Genomic DNA, 23182 nt, shown 5'->3' on the forward strand with positions numbered 1-23182 from the left:
CTTTTCTGGAAAATGTGAGAATTAAAAGAGATAATCTGTGGAAGAGTTTAGCACAGTGCCTGACACCTAGTAAAAGTCAATGAACAGCTGCCCAGGCGGGTTGACTCAGTGGTAAAGTGTCAGCATGATGTGTGGAAGTCCTGGGTTTGATTCCCACTCAGGACACACAGAGTAGAAGTGACCATCTGCTTCTCCACCCCTCCTGCTCTCCCTCCCCCGCCCTCTGTCTCCCTCCTGAAGCTATGGCTCAATTGGTTCAAGCAATTGTTCTGGGGTACTGAGGATGGCTCCATATTTTTACCTCAGGTGCTAAAATAATTTGGTTGCTAAGCAATAAAGCAGTGACCCAGATGGGCAGAGCATCACCCACTAAAGGGTTTGCTGGGTGGATCCTGGTCGGGGTGCATGCTGCAGTCTGTCTCTCTGCCTCCTTGCCTCTCATTAAAAAAAAAAGAAAGAGGCCCTGGCCGGTTGGCTCAGTGGTAGAGCGTCGGCCTGGCGTGCGGAAGTCCTGGGTTCGATTCCCGGCCAGGGCACACAGGAGAGGCGCCCATCTGCTTCTCCACCCCTCCCCCTCTCCTTCCTCTCTGTCTCTCTCTTCCCCTTCCACAGCCGAGGCTCCACTGGAGCAAAGATGCTGGGGATGGCTCCTTGGCCTCTGCTCCAGGCGCTAGAGTGGCTCTGGTTGTGGCAGAGCGACACCCCAGAGGGGCAGAGCATCGCCCCCTGGTGGGCGTGCTGAGTGGATCCTGGTCGGGCGCATGCGGGAGTCTGTCTGACTGCCTCCCCGTTTCCAGCTTCAGAAAAATAAAAAAAAAGAAAGAAAGAAAGAAAGAAAGAGAGAGAGAGAGAGAGAGAGAGAGAGAGAGAAAGAAAGAAAGAAAGAAAGAAAAGAAAGAAAGAAAGAAAGAAAGAAAAAGTCAGTAAACATTAGCTATTATTGCTCTTAGTATTTAAGACAATAATCACTTTCTCCTTCCCCATGTTTCTGGAAATAATACATAAAAAATTTATGAAATAACCCTTTCTCATTATACTTCTTACCCTGAATAATGCATGTCAACTTGACCAAGAAGAAAGAGTAATGTAAGCTACTGAGTCTTTTAGAAAAATGTCAGAAGACTAGATCAATTTCTGCTGTACGTTTGTATGGGAAGAGGCTGAAAACAATTCAGAGGGAAGTTATAAACTTAAGTATTATTGCAATCTAACTTTAATGTTACTGTGGTTGCTCACTATGTAAAAAATGTTCTGGTAGAGGTAGTAGTATTGATGCATGTCTATATGAGAAGTATGTGTAAAAGAGAGAAAGAGAGAGTAAGACAGAGTTCTAGTTATTTTAAAATGTATTTTTTATTGGAGTTGTTGAAATTAGGGCTTACTTGTTATGACAAGGGACTTGATAGTCTTCCTTAAAATCATAGCTGTAATTTAACTTAGTACAAGCTTTGCACATATCATATTCTTGGTATACAATCACTTATGATGAGAATAATGGCCTATTTGAGTCATATCATGTGTCTTAATTATAATTTTATTTTTTTAATGGGGCAACATCAATAAATCAGGTTACATATATTCAAAGATCAACAAGTCCAGGTTATCTTGTCTTTCACTTATGTTGCATACCCATCACCCAAAGTCAGATTGTCCTCTGTCACCTTCTATCTAGTTTTCTTTGTGCCCCTCCCCCTTTCCCTCTCCCTTTCCCCCCTCCCCCCGTGTCTTAATGACAATTGTTACTATCCAAGAAAATATTTAGCATTTGTCTTGGTATAGTTCTTGGTTGGCATGTTATGAAATAATAGGAAGAACTTAAATTTTATCCCTCAAAGCAGTTGTGGATGCACTTTCTTGAAATTTGTAGGATTATAATTATCTTTGTATCTTTGGCTTTGCTACCAAAATGCCACTACTCAGTGCTAATTGAACATAGTTCTGTATTCCACTATGAAACTCACAGATTTTTCTTTTGGTACTAGTATGCCCTAGTCCTTAAGATTTATGTATCTCCTTTGCCAACACATACCCTTTGCTTAAGTCATGGCCTTTCCACATGGATGATGGTCATTCTCACAGTCACCAACATCTTTGCTCATGTGCCCTACATGCATGGAATGGTTTTCCAAACCCTCTAGGCTAGGTAATTCTATCTCATCACTCAAATCTGTCTCCCATTTTTTATCAACTATTTCTAGGCCACACTTGACTTTTTATTATATTTTTCTAATAAAATATAATATTCCATACATCTACTTTTTTTGGAGATCCCCTCACCCTCCAGCCATAGCTTATAACTACTCAAGGGAGCTGTTCAATAAATACATGGTAACTTGAATCCTGTCCTTTGAAACAGTGCAACATGAGAAGACTCAAGGGAAGATAAGAGGAAACAATATATACAGAGCATTTGTATTATAATCTCTTCACATTTATATACCTTTGGAGGGAGGAGTAAGAGCACATTTCAGATCCTTACTTACTAGCCATATAAAGTTAGAGTTGTCACTTTCTTCTGGTCAGAGCCAAGTGTGGGTTCTCAGATAGTTGTCTTTGAGATGCTAAAATATTATGGGGTTTGTTCAAACAATGTTTATAGCAAATATTGGTCACCACATTTCATTTGGTCACCACATCTCATGATTTGGTAATAGCTTATACACTGGTAAATTAGGTGGCCAGAGAATTGATTTAACTTTGTTATCCAGTGAACTTATTTTTCATAAACTTAAAGATGGAAGTTTGGAGGGTAAATTTTCCTATTGACTCTGCATTCCTTGAATTAAATAAAGTCTGTTCAAAGGCATAAACAATGTGACCATTCAGTTGTGAGTTTTTTTTTTTTTTCTACCGCTAGAATGGCTCTAATGTGCCGTATACGATATAGGTTAATTTCTGTTTGTTAGATTAAAGATACTGGAAAACAAAACACATGCAGCTGTGGGATATTGAAATATTTCATAAGACATATATGCAGCATATTTTCTAGAGAATTTCCCACTTTAACAAATCTAACCCATTTTTTTTCCAATTTCTAAAACTTTACCTTTTCTTGTTGCTATTGTTTTCTTTAGGTTTTTAAGATCATTCATTTCCCAGAGTTGTATTTCATTTTAGCTTCAGGAATACAAACATTTAGTAACTTCAAAATGTTGGTAATTGCCTTTGCTAGTAGTGTATATATATAAAGTTAAGTGATTTGTGTAGGGTCCATTATAGTCAGCAACAGGACTGAGACAAGACTGTCCTTTTTACTGTCTCTCAGATTCATTCCACTAATGAGTCTGCAGAAGAACAGTCTCCTGATGTTTGAAGGTAGCCACACAATTAATCAAATAAAGGGAATATACATGGTGATTTTAAAAAGTCGATTTATTTCACATTTTCCTCTAAAATTTATTTTGCATGTGTAGATCAAGATGATTTTTACAATTTTCGTCTGATTAGCACCATTTCTGTTAAATGAAAATGTGACGACTGGGTTTTGAAATATAGTTTTTAGAGTTGGTAATCAAAATGCTTGTTATCATTTGTGCCTATTTCCTAATAACTTCATAGTGCTTTAAAAATCACATTGATTAAATGATGAACTGAGTGGAGAGAGGCCACTTATAAAATTGTGATAGAGAAAATGGGGACAGTTGTGCAATTTCTCTCCCAACTTAGGGAAGCTCATTAATAAAACCAGAAGGCTGGAGCAGTCAGGAAGGAAACTATCACAAATGATTGCTCCAATTACAATGAAATTGGTAGGTCATTGGATATTACAATTTGGTATTTATTATTGTATCTGGTTATATTATTATGGAAGTTAGATCTTTTTGCTATGGAAGTAGTTTAGTACTTATGATGTGCTCTTTCAATAAGATGCTCTTGTGCAATGACGTTTTATATGAGGTATAAATGTTAAGCCATAGACTAAGGTAGATATTTAATGCATAGAAGATTACTTTGAAATAAAAAAAATTATAGTGTGTCAAACATGAGTTCCATTAGCTGACTGATAGTATAATAATGCTCGTTTCCCTTGAGCACACGGGAGCCAGATTGTGAGGTAGAAATGCTTGGGGTTAAAGCAGCATTGAACATACTCTGTTGTAGAGCCTGAATGATTACTAGGGATAGAAAACCAGGGTACAATTTAGAGCCTGCAACAAATCATTTAAAGTATCATTGCTACAAGCTCACTTAATGTTTGATTTTACTTCCCACAATTTATGTGTTTATTCAAAACCTAACTAAATCTCTGGAAAGATCAACAGGATCACACTCAGGGTATCTTGTAACAGATGCCAGTCTGGGTGGGGAGTATCAAACAATTTCTTCTATCTGGTCTAGTCAGGGAAAATCACAGAAAGCATTCCCAGAGTTTGTTTTCTTTGTTAATCTTATGGCAATCCTGGGACAAAGGCAAGGACTATTGTCCCCAGTTTGTAGGTCAGGATACTGAGGCACAAAGAAGTTGTGAGTAAATGATGAAGTCAAAATGTGAACTTGCATGTTCTTCCCCCAAATTCATTTTCTTTCTGTGATATATGAATAACATAAATCATAGAGTTATAGTTAAATTTCTCAAGTTAAACTTATGTTCTGACCTCAATTTAGAGTCTTTTTAGATTTCTTTTTACAAATATCTGAAAAATGCATTGTTTGAAAAATGGTGTCACCCTTAGTGCTCCAGCTAGTGGGAATACTAAAAAGACAAGTTGCTAGAGTGGATTTTACTGGGATTATTTTGAATTAAATCCAGAACAAATAGGCCTTGATTTAATTAAATGCAATGTATTAAAACCCAAACTTAAAACCTAGATAATATGTGACAGAGTTGCTTTAAATAGGAAATTCCATTTGTATATTTTAAATCAAATTATAAAAACAGATTATCCATCTCCAGAGGCTTTGAGGGAAACACACCTGTTACATAATGTGGAATTCACCTATACTACCCAACAGTCATATAAAATCCAACAAATGACATTGTTGTTCAAACTGTATCTTAACTCCTTCTTATATTATTTTTCGGCATATCTACAGTGATGTAGCACTCTTCCTTAATATTCACCCATTGACATACTTGGCATCTATATGATGAACAAAGATTGTCGATTTTTACATCTGAACAGGATCAAACAGATTTACATATGTACATTTGTATTGGAGCATTATGGACATGTGTTGCTTAGAAGAAATGTGATATGTGGTGCCAGGTAACAAAAAGAGATGCTTTCTAGTGCTTTTCACCCAATGTATATCTTGTTCAGGATAACTTTTTTAAAAAGTCATTTCCAGATAAAACCCTAAATATCATGCAACACAATGGAAAGACCCTCTCATGAAGGACTTGGCTTTTAGACTAATCTAGAAGAATAGGTAGTCACTTTTACAGCTATAGAGAGTTGGACCTAGTCCCAGAAAATGCCTACTCTGAAATTTTTTTGGAAGATAGAGCAATCCTTTACTTATTTATTCTTCAAATATTTATGGAGCACCCATCATCTTTCAGGTGCTATTCTAGGTTCCGGGTATGTACAGATTAATGGGGTGGGGGAATTGCCCTCATAGACCTTATATTTCAGTAAGAGAGACAAGCCATTATCAAGAAAAATGAGTAAAATAGGGGATATTTCAAAATGAATATGAAATGATAAAAAAGAAACATTTGCTCTTTTTATTAAACAAAAACATTAGAAAAGCAAACAACAAGTCAAAGAAAGTTGTTTGATTATTCAAATGAGATGCAAAAATAACTTTTATTTCATTGGTGAAAATAAACTATATAAAAGACTGAAAGTGGCCCTGGCCAGTTGGCTCAGAAGTAGAGAGTCGGCCCGATGTGTGGAAGTCCCGGGTTCAATTCCCGGCCAGGGCACACAAGAGAAGTGACCATCTGCTTCTCCACCCATCCCCCTCTCCTTTCTCTCTGTCTCTCTCTTCCCCTTCAGCAGCCAAGGCTCCATTGGAGCAAAGTTGGCTAGGGTGCTGAGGATGTCTCCATGGCCTCTGCCTCAGTTGCTAGAATGGCTCTGTTGTAACAGAGCAATGCCCCAGATTGGCAGAGCATTACCCCTTGTTGGGCATGCCTGGTTGATCTCGGCCGGGTGCATGCAGGAGTCTTTCTGCCTCCCCTCTCTCACTTAAAAAAATACAAAAAAATAAAATGGGCTGAAAGTACTGGAGTATCTGCACGTTCCCTGATCCCCTAATTTTTGTGACCAATGTATATAACACAAAACGTTAAAGTTAAAGATAAAAATTTTGAAGTGAATAGGTTGGATTTTAGATAAAGAGTCTAGGGAAAGTGTCACTAAGAATGTCTTAGGAAGGAAGGAAGTGAGCAAACCAGGAGGATACCTGGGGGGAGACTATTCTTCAGGGGAAACAACAAGTGCAAAGGCCCTGATATGGGAACATGCCTTGAGTATTTTAGGAATAACAATGAGACCAGCATGTTCAGAGGGGAATGAGTATACATAAATGGAAGAGAAGAGCAGGTCAGAGAGATAACAGAGGTCCAAATTGGAGAGGGGCTTATTGGTTCTGATAATAACTTCTATCCAACAGAGAGAAATGAAAACAGAGTGTGACAATCTAACTTACACTTTAACAAGAACATTTTGACTGTGAATATTGTAAAAGACAAAAAAGCACAAGGGCAGAAGCAGAAAGCGCAGTTTGAAGGTTCTTGTAAAAATCCTACTGAGAGATGATGAGCGTCCTGGTGGTAATAGAGTTCTCAAGATTTCCTGACAGATTGAATGTGGGATGTGAGGGCACAAAAGGAATCCAGGTTTTTTGGGCTGAATAACTGGAAGGATAGCTTTTATGTGTTAGTGATATGGGAAAAATTGCAGGAGATTAGTTAATGAGGGTGGCAAACATCAGAGCTCAGTTTTGAGCTTGCAGTGGCTTGAGACGAGATGCCTATTAATCTTCTAAGGGAAATGTTGTATAGGCTGCAGATGCATAAGGCTGGACATGAGAAAGATACTGTGGCTAGATATATGGATTTGGGAAGCATATGCGAACAGATTGCATTTAAGTTTATGAGATTGTGTGAGTTTACCTAAGGAATTATTATAAATTGAAAAAAACAATAAGTCTGATGACATAGAAAACAGGTCACAAAATGGTATCTATAGAACATTCTCTTTTTAGAGCACTTGAAATCTTGCACCCCAGCATATGTTGTTGATTAGGCTCAGATAAACTTATAAAAATTCTCTAAATAAAAAAGGAAGGAACAGTCTCTTTTCTTGGGAAAGTGTTTATAAAAATAAGAATGGGAGGATGTATGCCGAAGTCATCTTTGGGTACTATGAATTTTGATGGTTCTCATTTTATTCTTCTATGTTTTTTCATATTTTCTTTAATGAACATGGATTAATTTTATAATTAAAAACAGAATAGAAAAATATGAATGCTATTAGGAAAAGAAGACTTTTATACAGTTATTCTCCAATGTCTAAAGTAAAATTTTATTTTTGTAAATGCCCCTACCATACTCACATTACACATATGCCCACAGATAAAGAATGCTGAAAATAAGATTATTTGTGTCAAAGTATGACATGATTGGAGCTTGCCATCAGATGCCTCTGTCCTTACATAGAGTTCAGTTAATACAACTTGATAAAAATGTGCCTGAACAGTAAAGGATATAAAGACTGGGGACAGCTAAATCCAAAAGGACTAATGACCAAAATAGATTGAGACCCTGAGGGCTGAGTCAAAATCATATCCTTTGGGAAAAGAAAGTTAATTGAACCCTTGTTCCACTCTCTTGTGACATTCTTTTCCCTGAAGGCCTTTTGCCTTCTTTCTTTAGCTGTTCCCGTTCAGGGACCTGGGTATCTGCTAGTTCATCAAGACACTCTTAAATGTTAATAACTTATTCTTGGCCAACTTTTCACACATAGGAAAGTATTTCATTTTACCATCTTGAGTTTTAAAGTTCAGATACTTTCTATTTTTTTTTCTTTTGGACAACAGTTCTATTTTGCATTTTCTTCTTCTCTCCATTTGATTGTAATAAGGATTGCCCCTCCTCCTAGTGGTGACTCAGACATAGCTGAAGGGGCTCTTCTCACAAATCTTTTGGAAAAGGAAAAAGAAGTCAGTGTTTGCCCTGAGGTCAAACAGAGAATATTTAAACTAAAATTCAGGACAGTTGATGCAGTTATGAGTGACTGAAAAAAGAATTGTAATAGAAAAGACATTTGCATTTTGAGCTGTAGCATTTGCTACTATGAGTGTTAGCACTTTGTTAAAAGTGTGTACATGTATAGTAAGATTTTTAAGCAAAAAGTTGGAAAATCAGTACAAAAATTTATTTTTGCATATGCCTGTCTTTCCATTAAGTAGTAAGTGTTATCAGCTGCCTGATGATCTACTTCTTCCTATTTTTTGTAAAAGCTCCCGTACCAACTCCAAAAGTTTCATTAACAAATGAGAAATGTTACTCCTTTCTCTAGATTTCAAAAGTCAGACCAAGCTATCTACAATATTCTATTAATTTTGGCAATTTACATAAAAGTTAGAATAACAGAATGTAATTTCAATTCCTACTTCAACATATAACATACACACACAAACACACGCTTCAACCTTTACCTTCTATTATTAATTATAGAGACTGAACCCAAGAGGTCAAATATATTGTTGAATTTAGATCAACAGTGTAATCAAAGACATCAAATTATCAATTTTCTGCCTAAAGCCAGATTGGGATCTTATAGAGTAAGCATACATTTTGGGGTTTTAAGACCTGAGTGTAAATTCCACATGTGCCATGTCATAGCTGAGCAACTATTTGGAAGACTCTTAAGCATCTATTTAACTAAAATAGTAAAATAGTTGTTATGAAGGTAACCAGTATGATGGGCATTGAAGTTACATAGACCTTGATTCAAGTCTACCAATTGGACAACTTGAGTAAAGTTCCTTATTGCTTTAGTCTCTGTTTCCTCGTGTATGGTACTATAATGCTTGCTTTTTCAAGGGTTTGTGAGGGTTAAATATGAAAATGTTTACAGTGTGTCTAGGGCTAGTGTTCAGGACATATGGTATATTTAAAATTTTTATCTTTTATTACTATTACTGTTGTTGTTACCCTGCTTCTTTGTAGTAAAATTATTTTCTTACCTGTGACAACCAGAAGCCTTTCATGAAATCAAGCCAAGACTGAATCAGGAGAAAAAAAGAGTATATTTATAAGTCAAGCTATCAGTTAAACAACAATTGTTACTTAAATGAATGAGCTACAAAAACATTTCAGAGGAAGCTAGAAGTACATCTTTCATTTGTAGAGAAATTTAAAAAACTTTAGAAAATAAGATGCAAAAAGGTTATATTTTGCCACTAAGAAAATTGGAGTGAAGCCACAGCTAAAATTTGTCTTGGGGCAAAAGGTAATACATGTATACCACAAAATAGTGGCAACTTGATTCTAGTTTTATAAGTTGACTGAATATTCCACACTCACTTCATCTCGTCTTCATTTTATCTATCATGACCAGGATAGAGAGCATAATGGTTAATAGCCTGGAATTTAGAGCAAGATGGCCTTGGTTCAAAGTCTTACTTTGCTACCTACTAACTACATGACCTTAAAAACAAACAAACAAACAAACAAACAAACAAACACGGCTCTGGCCGGTTGGCTCAGTGGTACAGCGTCGGCCTGGCGTGCAGAAGTCCCGGGTTCGACTCCCGGCCAGGGCACACAGGAGAGGCGCCCATCTGCTTCTCCACCCCTCCCCCTCTCCTTCCTCTCTGTCTCTCTCTTCCCCTCCTGCAGCCGAGGCTCCATTGGAGCAAAGATGGCCCGGGTGCTGGGGATGGCTCCTTAGCCTCTGCTCCAGGTGCTAGAGTGGCTCTGGTCGCGACAGAGAGATGCCCTGATGGGCAGAGCATCGCCCCCTGGTGGGCATGCCGGGTGGATCCCAGTCGGGCGCATGCGGGAGTCTGTCTGACTGCCTCCCCGTTTCCAGCTTCAGAAAAATACAAAAACAAACAAACAAACAAAAAAACAAAACAAAAAATCCCCACTTAATCTTCTTTATTTGTAAAATGCGGATGATAATTCTTCATGTTACATAGAGTTGTGATGATTAGGTGACTTTTTTGGAAAGAGTTGATTTTAGTCTCCACCTAATAATGCCAAAGGATCTAAGGATTCTATTTCTCATGCTCCCCACTTCAGCTTAGCAAATATCTCACCTTTAAAGTCAATTACCAATTTGTAGAGAGCTTATATATTTAGTGGACTGTCATTTATGTGTGTGTATGCATGTGCATGTGTGTGTGTGAAACTGGATTCCAATCCCTTTTATTATTATAAATATCCATGGAAGAATAGATAAGGTTTTTTTGAGCACACTGAGAACAATAAAGCACCATGAAAGACCTTCTGAATTGGTTTGGATTTTTCTTTCTTAAAATTATGCTGATCTTTTGCTTGAGAAACTATTAATATAGTAATATTTCTAAAATATACCACTTTCTGCTTTTCTTGGTACAGATTCAAGTTCATAGTGTTAAGAACATATAAATAAAGGCCACTACTTCCTACTATGCCTGATAGTGCAGTTGTGAACACAAACACTTATGTGACCTTGCATATATTTTTATGACTTGTATTTTAGATTTTTCTCTGGTCTGTGTGGGTGGGATAACTACATGGTTCTCATGAAAATATTTTGGGAATGACCACTTACATGCAATAATGAGAACAAGACACTACTTTATTTCATAAATTGTTGCAAATGCAGTAAAAGTGAAGTGTCTGCAAGGTCTTGAGTAGAACTGAAAATTGAAAGTACTTGGGCACCTGAACCCTGTATAATTATGTTAATTGGTGTCACTATAATAAATTTAATTTAAAAAGTACTTGCAGCAGTGGTCTTAATCTTGGATACCTGCATTCTCCCATGTTTCCTTAAAAATATTTGTCCGTTTTTTTTTTCTGATAAACAGGCAGAGATACAACCTTAAAAGTGCTACACATTCATGACATATAATCTTGATATGTTAATTCAAAGCTCTGTGTAATTCCTTCCAATAATATAGTGACTGTTCAGGTCCTGATTTTAATCCTTTCCTTGTTTTCTTTGTTAGTTGGGAAGAGAATACAGTGAGAACTGACCTTTGCATTGGCATGGTTGGAGGGCTTTTGCTCAGCATTTATTGGCCATTTAACTGGAAATCAAACCAATACAGCATTTTATGAAGAATTTGCAGTAATCCCAGCAAATATGTGAACATTTCATTAAGAGAAAAGGGATTAGGGAAAGCACTTGTCTCAACTTGCCCTACTGAGATGGGAAAAGCCCAGCATAGAGGATCCCTTTCTAGATATCAAGCATTCTAAACCCCTACTTCAAATTTTAAAAAAATATTTAAGGAGCCTCACCAGGCAGTGGTGCTATGGATAGAGTTTTGGACTGGGATGTGGAGGACCCAGATTCGAAACCCCGAGGTCACCAGCTTGAGTGTGGGCTCGTCTGGTTTGAGCAAGGCTCACCAGCTTGAGCCCAAGGATGCTGGCTTGAGCAAGGGGTCACTCAGTCTGCTGTAGCCTCCCGGTCAAGGCACATATGAGAAATCAATCAATGAACAACTAAGGTGCTACAATGAAGAATTTTTGCTTCTCATCTCTCCCTTCCTGTCTGTCTGTCTCTATCTGTCCCTCTCTGTCTCTATCTCTTTCACACACAAAAAAGTATTTAAGGAAAAGGGTAGAAATACTATGATGTCCTCTTGAAAAAATGTGTGGTCTGTCTCCTTCACTCCCTTACTTCTTCTATTCCTTCATTTGAATTCATGTCAAATATAGATCTGTCCCTTCCAGATTCTATTTTCATTGATTTTTAGATACCTTTCCCATTGTATGATATCATAATCATCCTGATTAACATCAGACACTTATGTACTAGGTCCCGTACTAAGTGCTTTGCATGTATTGGATAATTCTCACAACCCTTAGAGGTAGGTATTATTTTTCTCATTGAAGAACAATAACACGACATGCCTAAGGCTTCCCAGATGGTGAATGCAATATCAAAGATTCAAACCTAGGGAATGTGGCTCCAGATTTCATCATGTTAATCACTGTATATTAACCTCCAGAGAGATACATGTGAAAAGATAACAAAAGTTTAATCTTATTATTAATCCAAGGTCCATTTTTGTTTGTTTTGTAGTGGGGTAGATTTTACACTGAACAATCAAAAATCTCTCAAATGGCGTTTAGTTAACCCAGGTTACACAATTGCAAGGTGGCTGGCCAAGGCTTGGGTTGTGGTTTATTGCCTTGACACTTTATGTAGCTGATGTTAAATAAGTGACTTTGGCAAATGATTGTTAGATGGAGAATATTTGCTTGCTAGATGTACCCTGTTTTTTTTCCCTCCCCCGGATACATCTGGAAGTGTCTGTAGTGTGAGAGACATTTTCCATTTCTTTCTTGAAAACTAGTATGCTTCAGAAAAATTAGAATCAGTGAGTTTCTGGGGGCCATTCATCAGGTACAATATCAGATGCTGGTTTGTCACCAACTGGCAGGCTCTTTGTTTTTCCATTTCAAAACCTGAGAGGACTCCAAACCTATTTTTGTGGTTGCAGTGTCCCTGGAAGTTGATTCATCTTCTCATTGAGATTTCTTTGAATTGGTATCTTGGCAGAATACCTTTGATTAAAATGGTGATTATGCTAATATCTATGCTTTAATTCCAAAACAACCAATCTGATGTTTTCCAACTTACCTCCAAAACTGAAAATATATGTGCCTAGGAAAATAGGGGTTTCTAATGAAAATGCTGCCACAATCTTTAATGCTAGGGTTTTGAACAGCCTCCTATTGAGTAAAGTATTATTTTTGTGTCCTGTAAAATACCAAACATCTTCTTGCAGTGAGCATATTTAACATCTTTTGGTTTTCTTTTCAGCTAAGCTGAAATGTAGCAGGGAACAAGTGAAACTTCAAATAACAAAGGCACAAAGTTTGAATCAAGAAATTTTTATTTGAAAACCGTTTTTAAGTATATTGGAACCAGAGCTCAGATTACAAACACTGTTTAAAATAACTTGGTGGCAAGATGCCTTTGAATGGTATGCACAGCCTGCCCTCAATTCTAAGTGCCAGCAATGGGGCTGTGAACGAAGTCTGGTTAAATAATAATAGAAAGGGAAAAGAAGTACTCTATGATTAAATCTAAGGTTCAAAATAGAGGTCAGGAGTCAGCATCTAAAACAGTTTTCAAAGCACCGGTAGACAGTGTCGTGGGAGTGGCAAAAGGAAAAAAAAAAAAGAAAAGGATGTGTTATTATTAGAATTGCCTAGTGTCTCTGCCTTTATAGTTTACCAACCTTAACTTCTTCATTGCTACCAGAATTCTTCTTGACAAAGATAGCAAATGATGCCTCTACTGTACTTACATTCAGTATTTCCCTGTAGTCTATTGAGAAAGTCTGACCATTTCTAAGGTTTCTCATTATCTTAACTTTCAGCCTTCTGAAATACTATTCATATCCCTAGACACCCCATATCTATACTCAGTAGTTCTAAATTGGGACTTGTAGCATTTGGGAATATATTGAGGTATTTGGGGTTTTGTTACAAAGAGTGAGGATGATATGGGTATTTGGTGATATGAAGCAAGGGATGCCAAGCATCTTGTATTATGTAAAATAGACCCTCTCCATTCCAGAGTCATCCTACTGAAAACACCAATAGCATTCTTGCCAAGAAACTGTAAGTTTATAGCTAAACTGGACTATTGTCAGGTCTCCAGGTGATATGCTTTCATAGTAATACATCCTTGCTTCTGCTCTTCCTTCTGCTTAATGTTTTTGCCCTTTTACTCATCTTTGCCTGTCATATTCTGAACAATCTTCAGAGTACAGCTTTTCCAGTGTAGGCTTTCTAAAAGTCCACTGAGAAGTTATACCTCTTTTCTCCCATTGTTGCTAAGCATAGTTTGATATAGTAGAAAAAAGGCTAATGTGAAAATCAAGGGACAAAATTTTTCCCTGGTATTACCATTAGCCAAGTGTATGTATGGCTTATGACAAGTTTATTCACCTGTAAAATGAAGAAGTTTTAAAAAATGGAGGTATTGAACAGATATTCTCTAAAGTTTCTTTATATGTGGGATATGTGGATCCCTTACCACATATTTCATTTTATTATGATGACAGACTAGGGCATCTTTAGATCCCTAAATATAGCACCTGGCACCTCACATGCCTCAAATAGTTGTTGACATCAACAGTCCAGAGGACTTTATATTTTTTGTCTTTGTTGAAGATGGCACTCGCCACTGAGTATGTAATTTTGTTGTGCTCAATCCAGGACATATGTATGTGTGGGCTAAGAAAAGGGCAAGGAGCAGTTTCCTGAAGTCACTTAGTAAGAGAGGGAAGAACCACAATGGGTAATTGTTTTGTGGGGTAATTATTACCACTGCCAAAACTATACAGAAAAGATCACACACATTTAATGAATGCAAAAGAATGTGGTAAATATTGTGTGTGTTTTTGCAATATGTATAAAAGTCTCTGACAAAGTAGCAATAATAATAAAAGATGTATTACATAAATCTGTGGTCTGAAACACATTATCTTAAAATGAGAAGTTTTGTAGTAGGCTTCTAACGTGTTCAACTAGCACTTACCTTGATATAATAATTCCCTTAAAGATGGGCTGGAATCACATCCATACTCTACAGATGTTCTTTCACAGCCATGAGTCTGCATTATAATGTATGGGCAGCATGCAAAGTACCTAGTTTGCATAATCTTTCCCAGATGCAGAGTTTTTCTTAAGCCTTTCTAAAGGCTTGTCACTAAACCTAAGTATCATGGCTTGGCTTCTGTTTGAATCTTAGAACTGTTAACTTGGTGAAGCCAATCATGTTATCAGCTGGCATTTTTGTAGTGCTGTCACTGTCATGGACAGTTTGGATCCATGCTGAGTCATTGCTGCCCAACATTTTTTCTTTTTCCTTTCTTTTTTCTTTCCTTTTAACAAGTCATATAAATACATTATCTAATAGTCATGACATCTAAGATTATTTTCACCCAAAGCCAATCATCTACCCTAAGACAAAAAAGTAGGCTTTAAGCATCTCTTCTTATCACAGTTATAATTAGTGACCTTTTGAATTTATGAGCTTTATATTTTCTCCATTTCTCTCTGCTCTAAGAACAATCTTAGCACTTTCCCCACAATGTGACCTATGTCTTAGAAAGGAAATGCTAAAGTCAAGATTTAAATGTAGGCAGTCTGGCTTGATCAGGCGGTGGCGCAGTGGATAGAGTTGGACTGGGATGTGGAAGACTCAGGTTCAAGACCCCGAGGCCGCCAGCTTGAGCGCATACTCATCTGGTTTGAGCAAGGCTCACCAGCTTAAGCCCAAGGTCACTAGCTCGAGCAAGGGGTCACTCAGTCTGCTGTAGCCCCTCAGTCAAGGCACATATGAGAAATCAATCAATGAACAACTAAGGAGCCGCAACGAAGAATTGATGTTTCTCATCTCTCTCCCTTCCTGTGTGTCCGTCCCTATTTGTCCCTCTCTCTGACTCTCTCTGTCTCTGCCACCAAAAAAAAATCTAGGCAGTCTGTCTCCAGAGTCTATGCTCTTGACCATCAACCTACACTGAAGTAGTAAAGATTGGGAGTCAAGGGGGTGTAAACAGGTGGCCAAAAAAGCAAGACTCTGGGCCACTCCATCTGTTTCAACCACAGCAACTCCACATTTACCTCTTTTATATTGAATTTTAGTGTAAGTTGTTGGTTGAAGAAAGAATTTCTTTCCTTAAACTGTGGGGAAAAACAACAACAACAATAAAATTAACAGTTATAGACTTTAGGGAGGCCTTAAACCTAGGCCTGCTGGGAGTGTTTATGAAAAACTGATTCTTGGGACTGGATCTTTTATTTATCTTTGTAGGAAACATGCAAGTATGTACTGAGTTGTTTTAAGTTATTGAAGCCTTATAGGTAAACAGGTATATAAGTAGCCAAAGTTTCCAGAATGTTTAGAAAGGGCAAAGATACTTATGAAAATAGAAGAGTATGCTTTACATAAAGGACTACATGGGTTCCTCATCCCAATCAGTTGATATCATTAATTATAGGGTACTTTGGGAGAATTTTAAAATCAAGGAACTTCATCCCTCTGACTAGGAGAAGGGCTGAGCCTCTTGCGCTATGACTTGCCACCTGTGTGGTATAAGTTGTGTTTATTACCTACAATATGGAAATTATATCCTTTCCCTGTTTGTGTTGGGCATCTTTCTGTTAACCTGCTACCATCCCATTTCAAGTTGACAGATGCATCCCATTTCAAGACAAAAAGTGCAAAATTTGAGAAGCTGTATGATGAGAGGACATCTGAAATTCAAAAAGCTGACTCCAGTATCTAGGCCAACAAGCAAAGAAGGCTTTCAATACAACCAAAAAATCCTAGGAGACGCCATTGCAGTTGGATCACTGTTCTAACCAGAAGAGTTGTCATGATATTTTTTGTCCTTGAACTGAACATAATTACCATATTTTTCCTATAGATAGAACACAGTCTTCCTCCCCAATTCTATACATGTTAGTGGTAAATTGGGAGTTGAACAAGATTGTCTTACTTTTTTGATAGTAAGTTGTGCCACACACATCATAAGCTATTCGAAGTTTAGGCAGTACTGTGGGAGATATAAAGTGGAAAGGGCCAGCATTTCACAATCATAGGTGAATAATAAAGAAGCCTAAAGATAGTCAGTCCTTTGAAGGCAGGAATCTAGTTTGATATGATTCTATTTACAGGTCCCTGCATGTTATACTTAGTCAGTGACAAGGAAATGCTAAGTGAGAATAACTCAAAAGAATGATAGCCCTTGGTCAGCCTGTATTTTAGATGTCAACATAATGCCCCAAGAAGCTTGATGAACACTCATCATCTTTGATCACCCTCACCATAGAAACTATAATTGATTAAGCACTTGCTCTTTGCCAGGTGCTATTTATAGTATCGCTTACTTACCACAGCAACACTAGTGTAGACATACTAGTGTATAGTCTACACTTCTGTGGATGTGGAGACTGAGGTTTACAGAACTTAAGTAACTTGCCTAAGGTCACACAGCTAGGAAATGTCAGAGTCAAGATTTAAAACCAGAGAGTTTGACTCTAGAACCCATGCTTTAACTGTTATTCTATGCCACATTCTACTGTAGAGAGAAATACAGTAAACTCACTGATTTTGATCAGCATCCAAGGGAGTATAGACTTCTGAAATGCCCAAATCACTCAGTAAAAAATTGTCCTGCACTACAAATTCCAAGGAAAGTGTTCTGTAGAGGCTCATGTATGTTTTGTACTTTTTTTTAAACCTAGGGAGAAAACACAATATCCCCATAATGATTGCTTCTTTCTACAATGTCTTGAAAATGGTTAAGCCTTAAGAAACTCTGAGCTGTGGGATCTCCTAAATTTAACTTTTAAATTCAAGTTTTAATCAGTATGGCTTTATTTCCTACACACCCTTCTATTTTACCAATCATATCTCCCCTACAGCACAGTGTCAGTCTCAGAGATGTTGGACAGAAAGAAACCCAGCAAGGGGTGGCCCTAGTGTTATTTATTAGTTATAGGGCTTAGAGTAAAGTGTCTGTGATAATTGATTCATTCTTCATCAGCCTTTGACGATTGATAACTCAATTAGCATATCAGATACTGACTATATACCTTTTTCAAAAAATTCTCAATGGTGACTTTGTATTTTGTTTTAGATAAGGTATAAGAGCTATTTTTTGTTGTTTTTTTGTAATTTTTTGTTATTTGTATATTATTAAAAGTTCTTATTTCCTTTGCCTGTTCTCAGCAGAAGAAGCAGTGTTACTTTAATAGTTGTGTTTTTTTCTTCTTCTTTTTAATCTGCGTGATTCAGGAAAGAATTATGATATTTTGAAGCAGGCAGATAAAAAAATAAGATTTTAAAAATTCTGGCTTTAGTAGTTTTGAATCCCAGTCCCCAGTTGAGAGAGAGTATTCCTTGAGCTGATTGGCAGAGCTGGTTGTACTCAGTAGCACATATGGTTGGACTAGGGGAGAAAAAAGAGGGGTAAGTGATAAGAGAAAGTTAGGTCCAGGTTGGGTTATATTTTTAAGATAGTAAACTACAAAAGATTTTGACTGGGCCTGATGATCAGAAAAAAAGAAGTTTTGAGTGCAAATGCCTATGTAAACATATTATACACATAATGAAACAAAAAAAAAATGCTGTCACCATTTAATTGCTTTTAACCTCATAGATTTCTCTTATAAGCAAGGAGTGAATGCCCCCACCTCTTTGAATACCACTAATTTAGGAGTTGTACTTTGCTTGACTTTAAGCAAGTCTCTTAAGTGATCTGGACCTCAGTTTTCTATATGTAATATGAAAGAAATGGACTGACTACAGTGCAGTTTCAAGTGTCATTTTATAAGTATTACTTGAATGCTTTTCTCCTAGGATATTTCTAGGAACTTTAGTCATTCTTTCAGGATGAGATTTTAGCTGCTGCTTTGATGACATTTTGAGACAGATTATTACAGAAGAATGTGATCATGTTAATGGTCACAATGACCAAATTGTCTGTTACAATTAGAAATCCTCCAATAATATTTGCCAATTTATGCCTGATTATTTTAATATGATCAAAATATAATTTATTAATTTAAAGTAGTATCACAGTTGTTTCCCCCATGTGCTTTTTTTATTTTCACTCAGTCTCTTCCCTCTGTTCTTTGTGAAGTCATTTAGAGATTCAGTTGATTCCATTGTCTGTGACAATAAAGAGTTATTTTGTTGAGAAGATGGTACTAAATACACACACACACACACACACACACATATTGGTTAAGGCAGTATTGAATAGATCTTGCCTTGTAAAAGGTAATCTGGGCTTTAGCAGACATGTTTGTAAAATCCATCTTTACTACAATTTCCACATGTTTAAAGCGCAGAGAAATATAATTATTTGTCTATAAAATATGAAATCCTATTTTTTATTAAATTTTCTTTTTAAAATCATATGGAGGCCCTAGCCGGTTGGCTCAGTTGTAGAGCATCAGCCTGGCATGCAGGAGTCCCAGGTTCAATTCCTGGCCAGGGCACACAGGAGAAGCAGCCATCTGCTTCTCCACCCCTCCCCCTCTTCTTCCTCTCTGTCTCTCTCTTCCCCTCCCACAGCCGAGGCTCCATTGGAGCAAAGTTGGCCCGAATGCTGAGGATGGCTCCATGGCCGCACCTCAGGCGCTGGAATGGCTCTGGTTGCAACAGAGAAACGCCCCAGATGGGCAGAGCATCGCCTCCTGGTGGGCATGCTGGGTGGATCCTGGTCGGGCGCATGCAAGAGTCTGTCTGACTGCCTCCCTGTTTCCAACTTCAGAAAAATACAAAAAAAAATTGTATGGAAACTGTACCCTCCGAACTGTAGACAAATGGACAATCTTTTGTATTTTAATAGTCAAACTAAGTTAATTCTATTGATATTACTGAGTAAATTAATTGTTTACTTTTTAGGAGTCTTTTCAGTTGGTGAGACCAATCTCTGTCCTTTACATATCCATTATAAAGGCACTGTAGAAACACTTGTGTTCTACAGGAGGTACAATTTTTCAGTCTTTGAGGAATGAAAAATATATGGTTTATGGAATCAAGGAAATACCTTAATGTGTGTGCCTCCTCCTTCCCATATCCATATGTTAATGTAATAGTTTATTTCAATTCAGCTATTTAAATGTAAAATCAGATTTTCTTGATTGAATGTTTAGGTAATTTTATTTGTGTATACAAATTAGGCATTATTTCGTCACTAAGAATCAATTCACCTATTTTTGGGAAACCATACCTTTATTTACTCTTTGTAGATTACCTCTTTCCATTCTCAGCCCGTGTGTTTATTATAGGCACATGATCTAGGCCTAAGCCAAATAAAACTTTGAATTAACTTAAGCATTAATGACTACTTCAATGGTGGGCGTATGACTCAGCTGGAACAAAGGAGATGCAATGAGACTTACATGGACACTTCTGGGAAAGAGGTCCTCACTTTTATCAATGGACATAGAGTTGTGTAAATGTAATTTCTAGAGTTAGTTCAGCCATCTTGTGACCACGAGAAACATATTTGAAATGGATAGGAGGCAGAGGTTAAAGTCAAGGAATGGAGCATGGGATCTTGGATACTTGCTAGAACCATCATCAATACAGACCAGTATACCTAGAATTTTTTATTAAACAGTTTAATAAAGTGCCCTTTTGTATAAGCCACTTAAATTCTATTTTCTGTCACTTGCAATTAAAAGAGTCCAGCTGATCACCCCCATCCAATCTCAGAGCAAAATCGGGCTTTATGCAGCCATGCATAGTGCCAAATCTTTCAACATGGAGAAAGGAAGAGAGAGAAAAAAAAAAGGACAGAGAGAGAGAGAAAAAAAAATGAGAACATGTTTGAGCATTCTTTTCTGGATTAGCAGAATGGGTTGAAATGAAACATTTTTTTTCTTTACATGGTAATTTATTTCACATTTGTTTAGTGATGTACTATGTCTGGCATTGTGCTACTCACTGGACATTCAGAGTTTAAAAATAACTCTGTAGTTCACAATGTAGTGGGGGAGATTGGTACATATCAACATAAAGGATACTTGCCAAGGTGATAGGAACATGTTCAAGAGACATCTAACTAAGATATGAAACTTGAACCCTATTCTATAGTGTAAATATTAGGCATCCAGACAAAGGAAATAGCATGAAGAATATTTTTTCAGAGGTTCTGAGTTTTGATTGTCCTATGTAGCTACTGGCTAGGTGATAGGAATTTATATTGGAAGAAAGTTTTGTAGTTCTTGGGTCCCTGAAACAGTAATTAAAGGACTAATACTCCTATTTAGAAATGATGTCATCACCCAGATCTGGGTCAGAATGATAGAGTGGGAATTTAGCTTTTCCCTAGAATCCAAACCATATTATCTGAGTGTGTATTTATACTTCTGGTAGTGTGCCAGTACAGCACAAAGAAAAAAAAAAAAAAAAAAAAAAAAAAAAAAAAAAATATATATATATATATATATATATATATATATATATATATATATATATATCTCATAGATTTTATCCCTGCCCTAAAAGAGAGTAAAATATGCCACTTTGATAGGAGCCAGAGAACTGAGAAAATTTATAATTTTTTGAGCTAAATTTCCTTATTTCACTCATATGTGACTAGATAGTTACCTGATTTGCAAGTCATAGGTAAGTATGTTGTGCAAAATGAAAATCTAATAAAGGTACATAATGTGAATAGGGAATGAGAAAGTATCTAAAATTTTCAGGTGAATGATACAGTATTCAGCTTTCTTTTCTGATAAAATATAATGCCTCAACCCTCTCTCTTATCATGTTCTATTATAGTCCTAAAGAAATAAAGAATGCCATGCTTTCTCGTGGGAGTATATCTTTTTTTTTCCAGCTATGCTAGCAATCTGAAATACTCTCTACCCCTAACTGCTATTTTTTCTATTTCATCACTGTATTGCTAGTTAAATGGCTTTTAGTGTGCACTGAGTGTCAGCAGTCTTCTGGGTGCCCTGGAGGAATAAGAATTGTGCCTGAGCATTCATTCTAAATTAAGCATAAAGGTTTATGCTCAATTGTGAAGATTTGCAAATTATATTTTCAAGATACTTTACCTTCTTAAAGCTACTTTCCAAAATCTGAGTATTAATACCACCTAGATTCTCATTTAATTTGGTACAAACTGCCTACAATCAGGATTGATTTTGATTTAGAATGGGAAAGCAGCTTATAGTTGTAGATGATCAAATGATATGTGGCAGTTAAAACACACAGGAAAGCTATAGTTTTGAAATTTAAAATGTTTAATTCAAAAGGATCATAAAAATAATAGTAGTAAAATATAGCTTGTTATATATGTATATGTCTCATAGTTTATAGGTGTGCCAACACTTAGAAAAATCTGCTATATGATATGCAATTTAATAAAATAAGTAGGATGATTAATTGCATTACTGAAGGATTTATTTAAGGAAGCTTTGCTAAAAACATGTATGTGCTGCTTTTAAGTGTTGACTTTAATAGACTATGAACTTTCTGGTGAGATGCATAGCAAGGAAACATAGATCCAGTATTTTAAACTAATGTTTATTAAAAATGAAAATGTACCAGCTCTAAAACTAAAATGTATTATTGGGGAAAGGATTCAATTTCCAATTAAAAATTATCTTCATATGAGGAAACATTAGTGTTTTGAAGGCCATTGAAGGGATCCTGGTATGTGTAATATCAAAAGACAAGCTAGTATAATCACCCCACATAATTAATTAGATAATGTGGCATAAGTAAGAATTTATACAGAGAAGTAAGAGGGAAAGAAGGTGAGAAGTAAAGGACAGAGAGGGAAAAAGGGAAGGAGGGAGGGAGAGAGAAAGACACTTCAGAAAATAATTTTATTGATTACAGTAAAGGGTATGTCGGAGGGTTGGGATGCCGGGAGAGAAGATATGCCACTATTTGGTTACCAAGTGGACTTGGAGCAGGAGTCATTCTAACTAGGGTTCACGGATGTTTTTTGCCCTTGACAACTCATTCATTAATTCATTCTTACATATATTTCTTTATTTATTCAGTGGGCATATATTTGCTGAGAAATTGTGATATGGAGGGATATAATAATTGGAGAAGAAAGCAGAATATTGGCGGCAAGTGAAACATCAGGGCACAAAGTTGGAAGAGCCGTCACAGTAGTGAACTTGGAGTGAGTGAATCTGTGCAGTTTATAGATAGCTAAGATTTAGCCACATCCTTGAAGTCTTTCAAACGTACTTGAAAGGCTCATTAGGGAACAATGCCTTGAATGCTAAACTTGGAAATGGGGACAAAAGGGTTACTGTCTTGGCTTTATCAGGTTAGTTGATTGACCTTGGGCCAACCCTTAAGCTTTCTGTGCCTCAGTCTCCTTGTCTAAAAAAAAAGATAATTCTGTAATGATACTTGTCCTAGCCTCACATGGATGAATTTGGGGTTAATTAGATTAAAGAAATGATCAGTGTAGTACATTAAAGCTCATCAGAGTGGGTACTAAATGAGCAGGACAAATAACAATTCAAATGTCAGCTATAGAGCAATAA

The sequence above is a fragment of the Saccopteryx bilineata genome, chromosome X (genome assembly GCF_036850765.1).
Source record: "Saccopteryx bilineata isolate mSacBil1 chromosome X, mSacBil1_pri_phased_curated, whole genome shotgun sequence".
NCBI lineage: Eukaryota > Metazoa > Chordata > Mammalia > Chiroptera > Emballonuridae > Saccopteryx > Saccopteryx bilineata.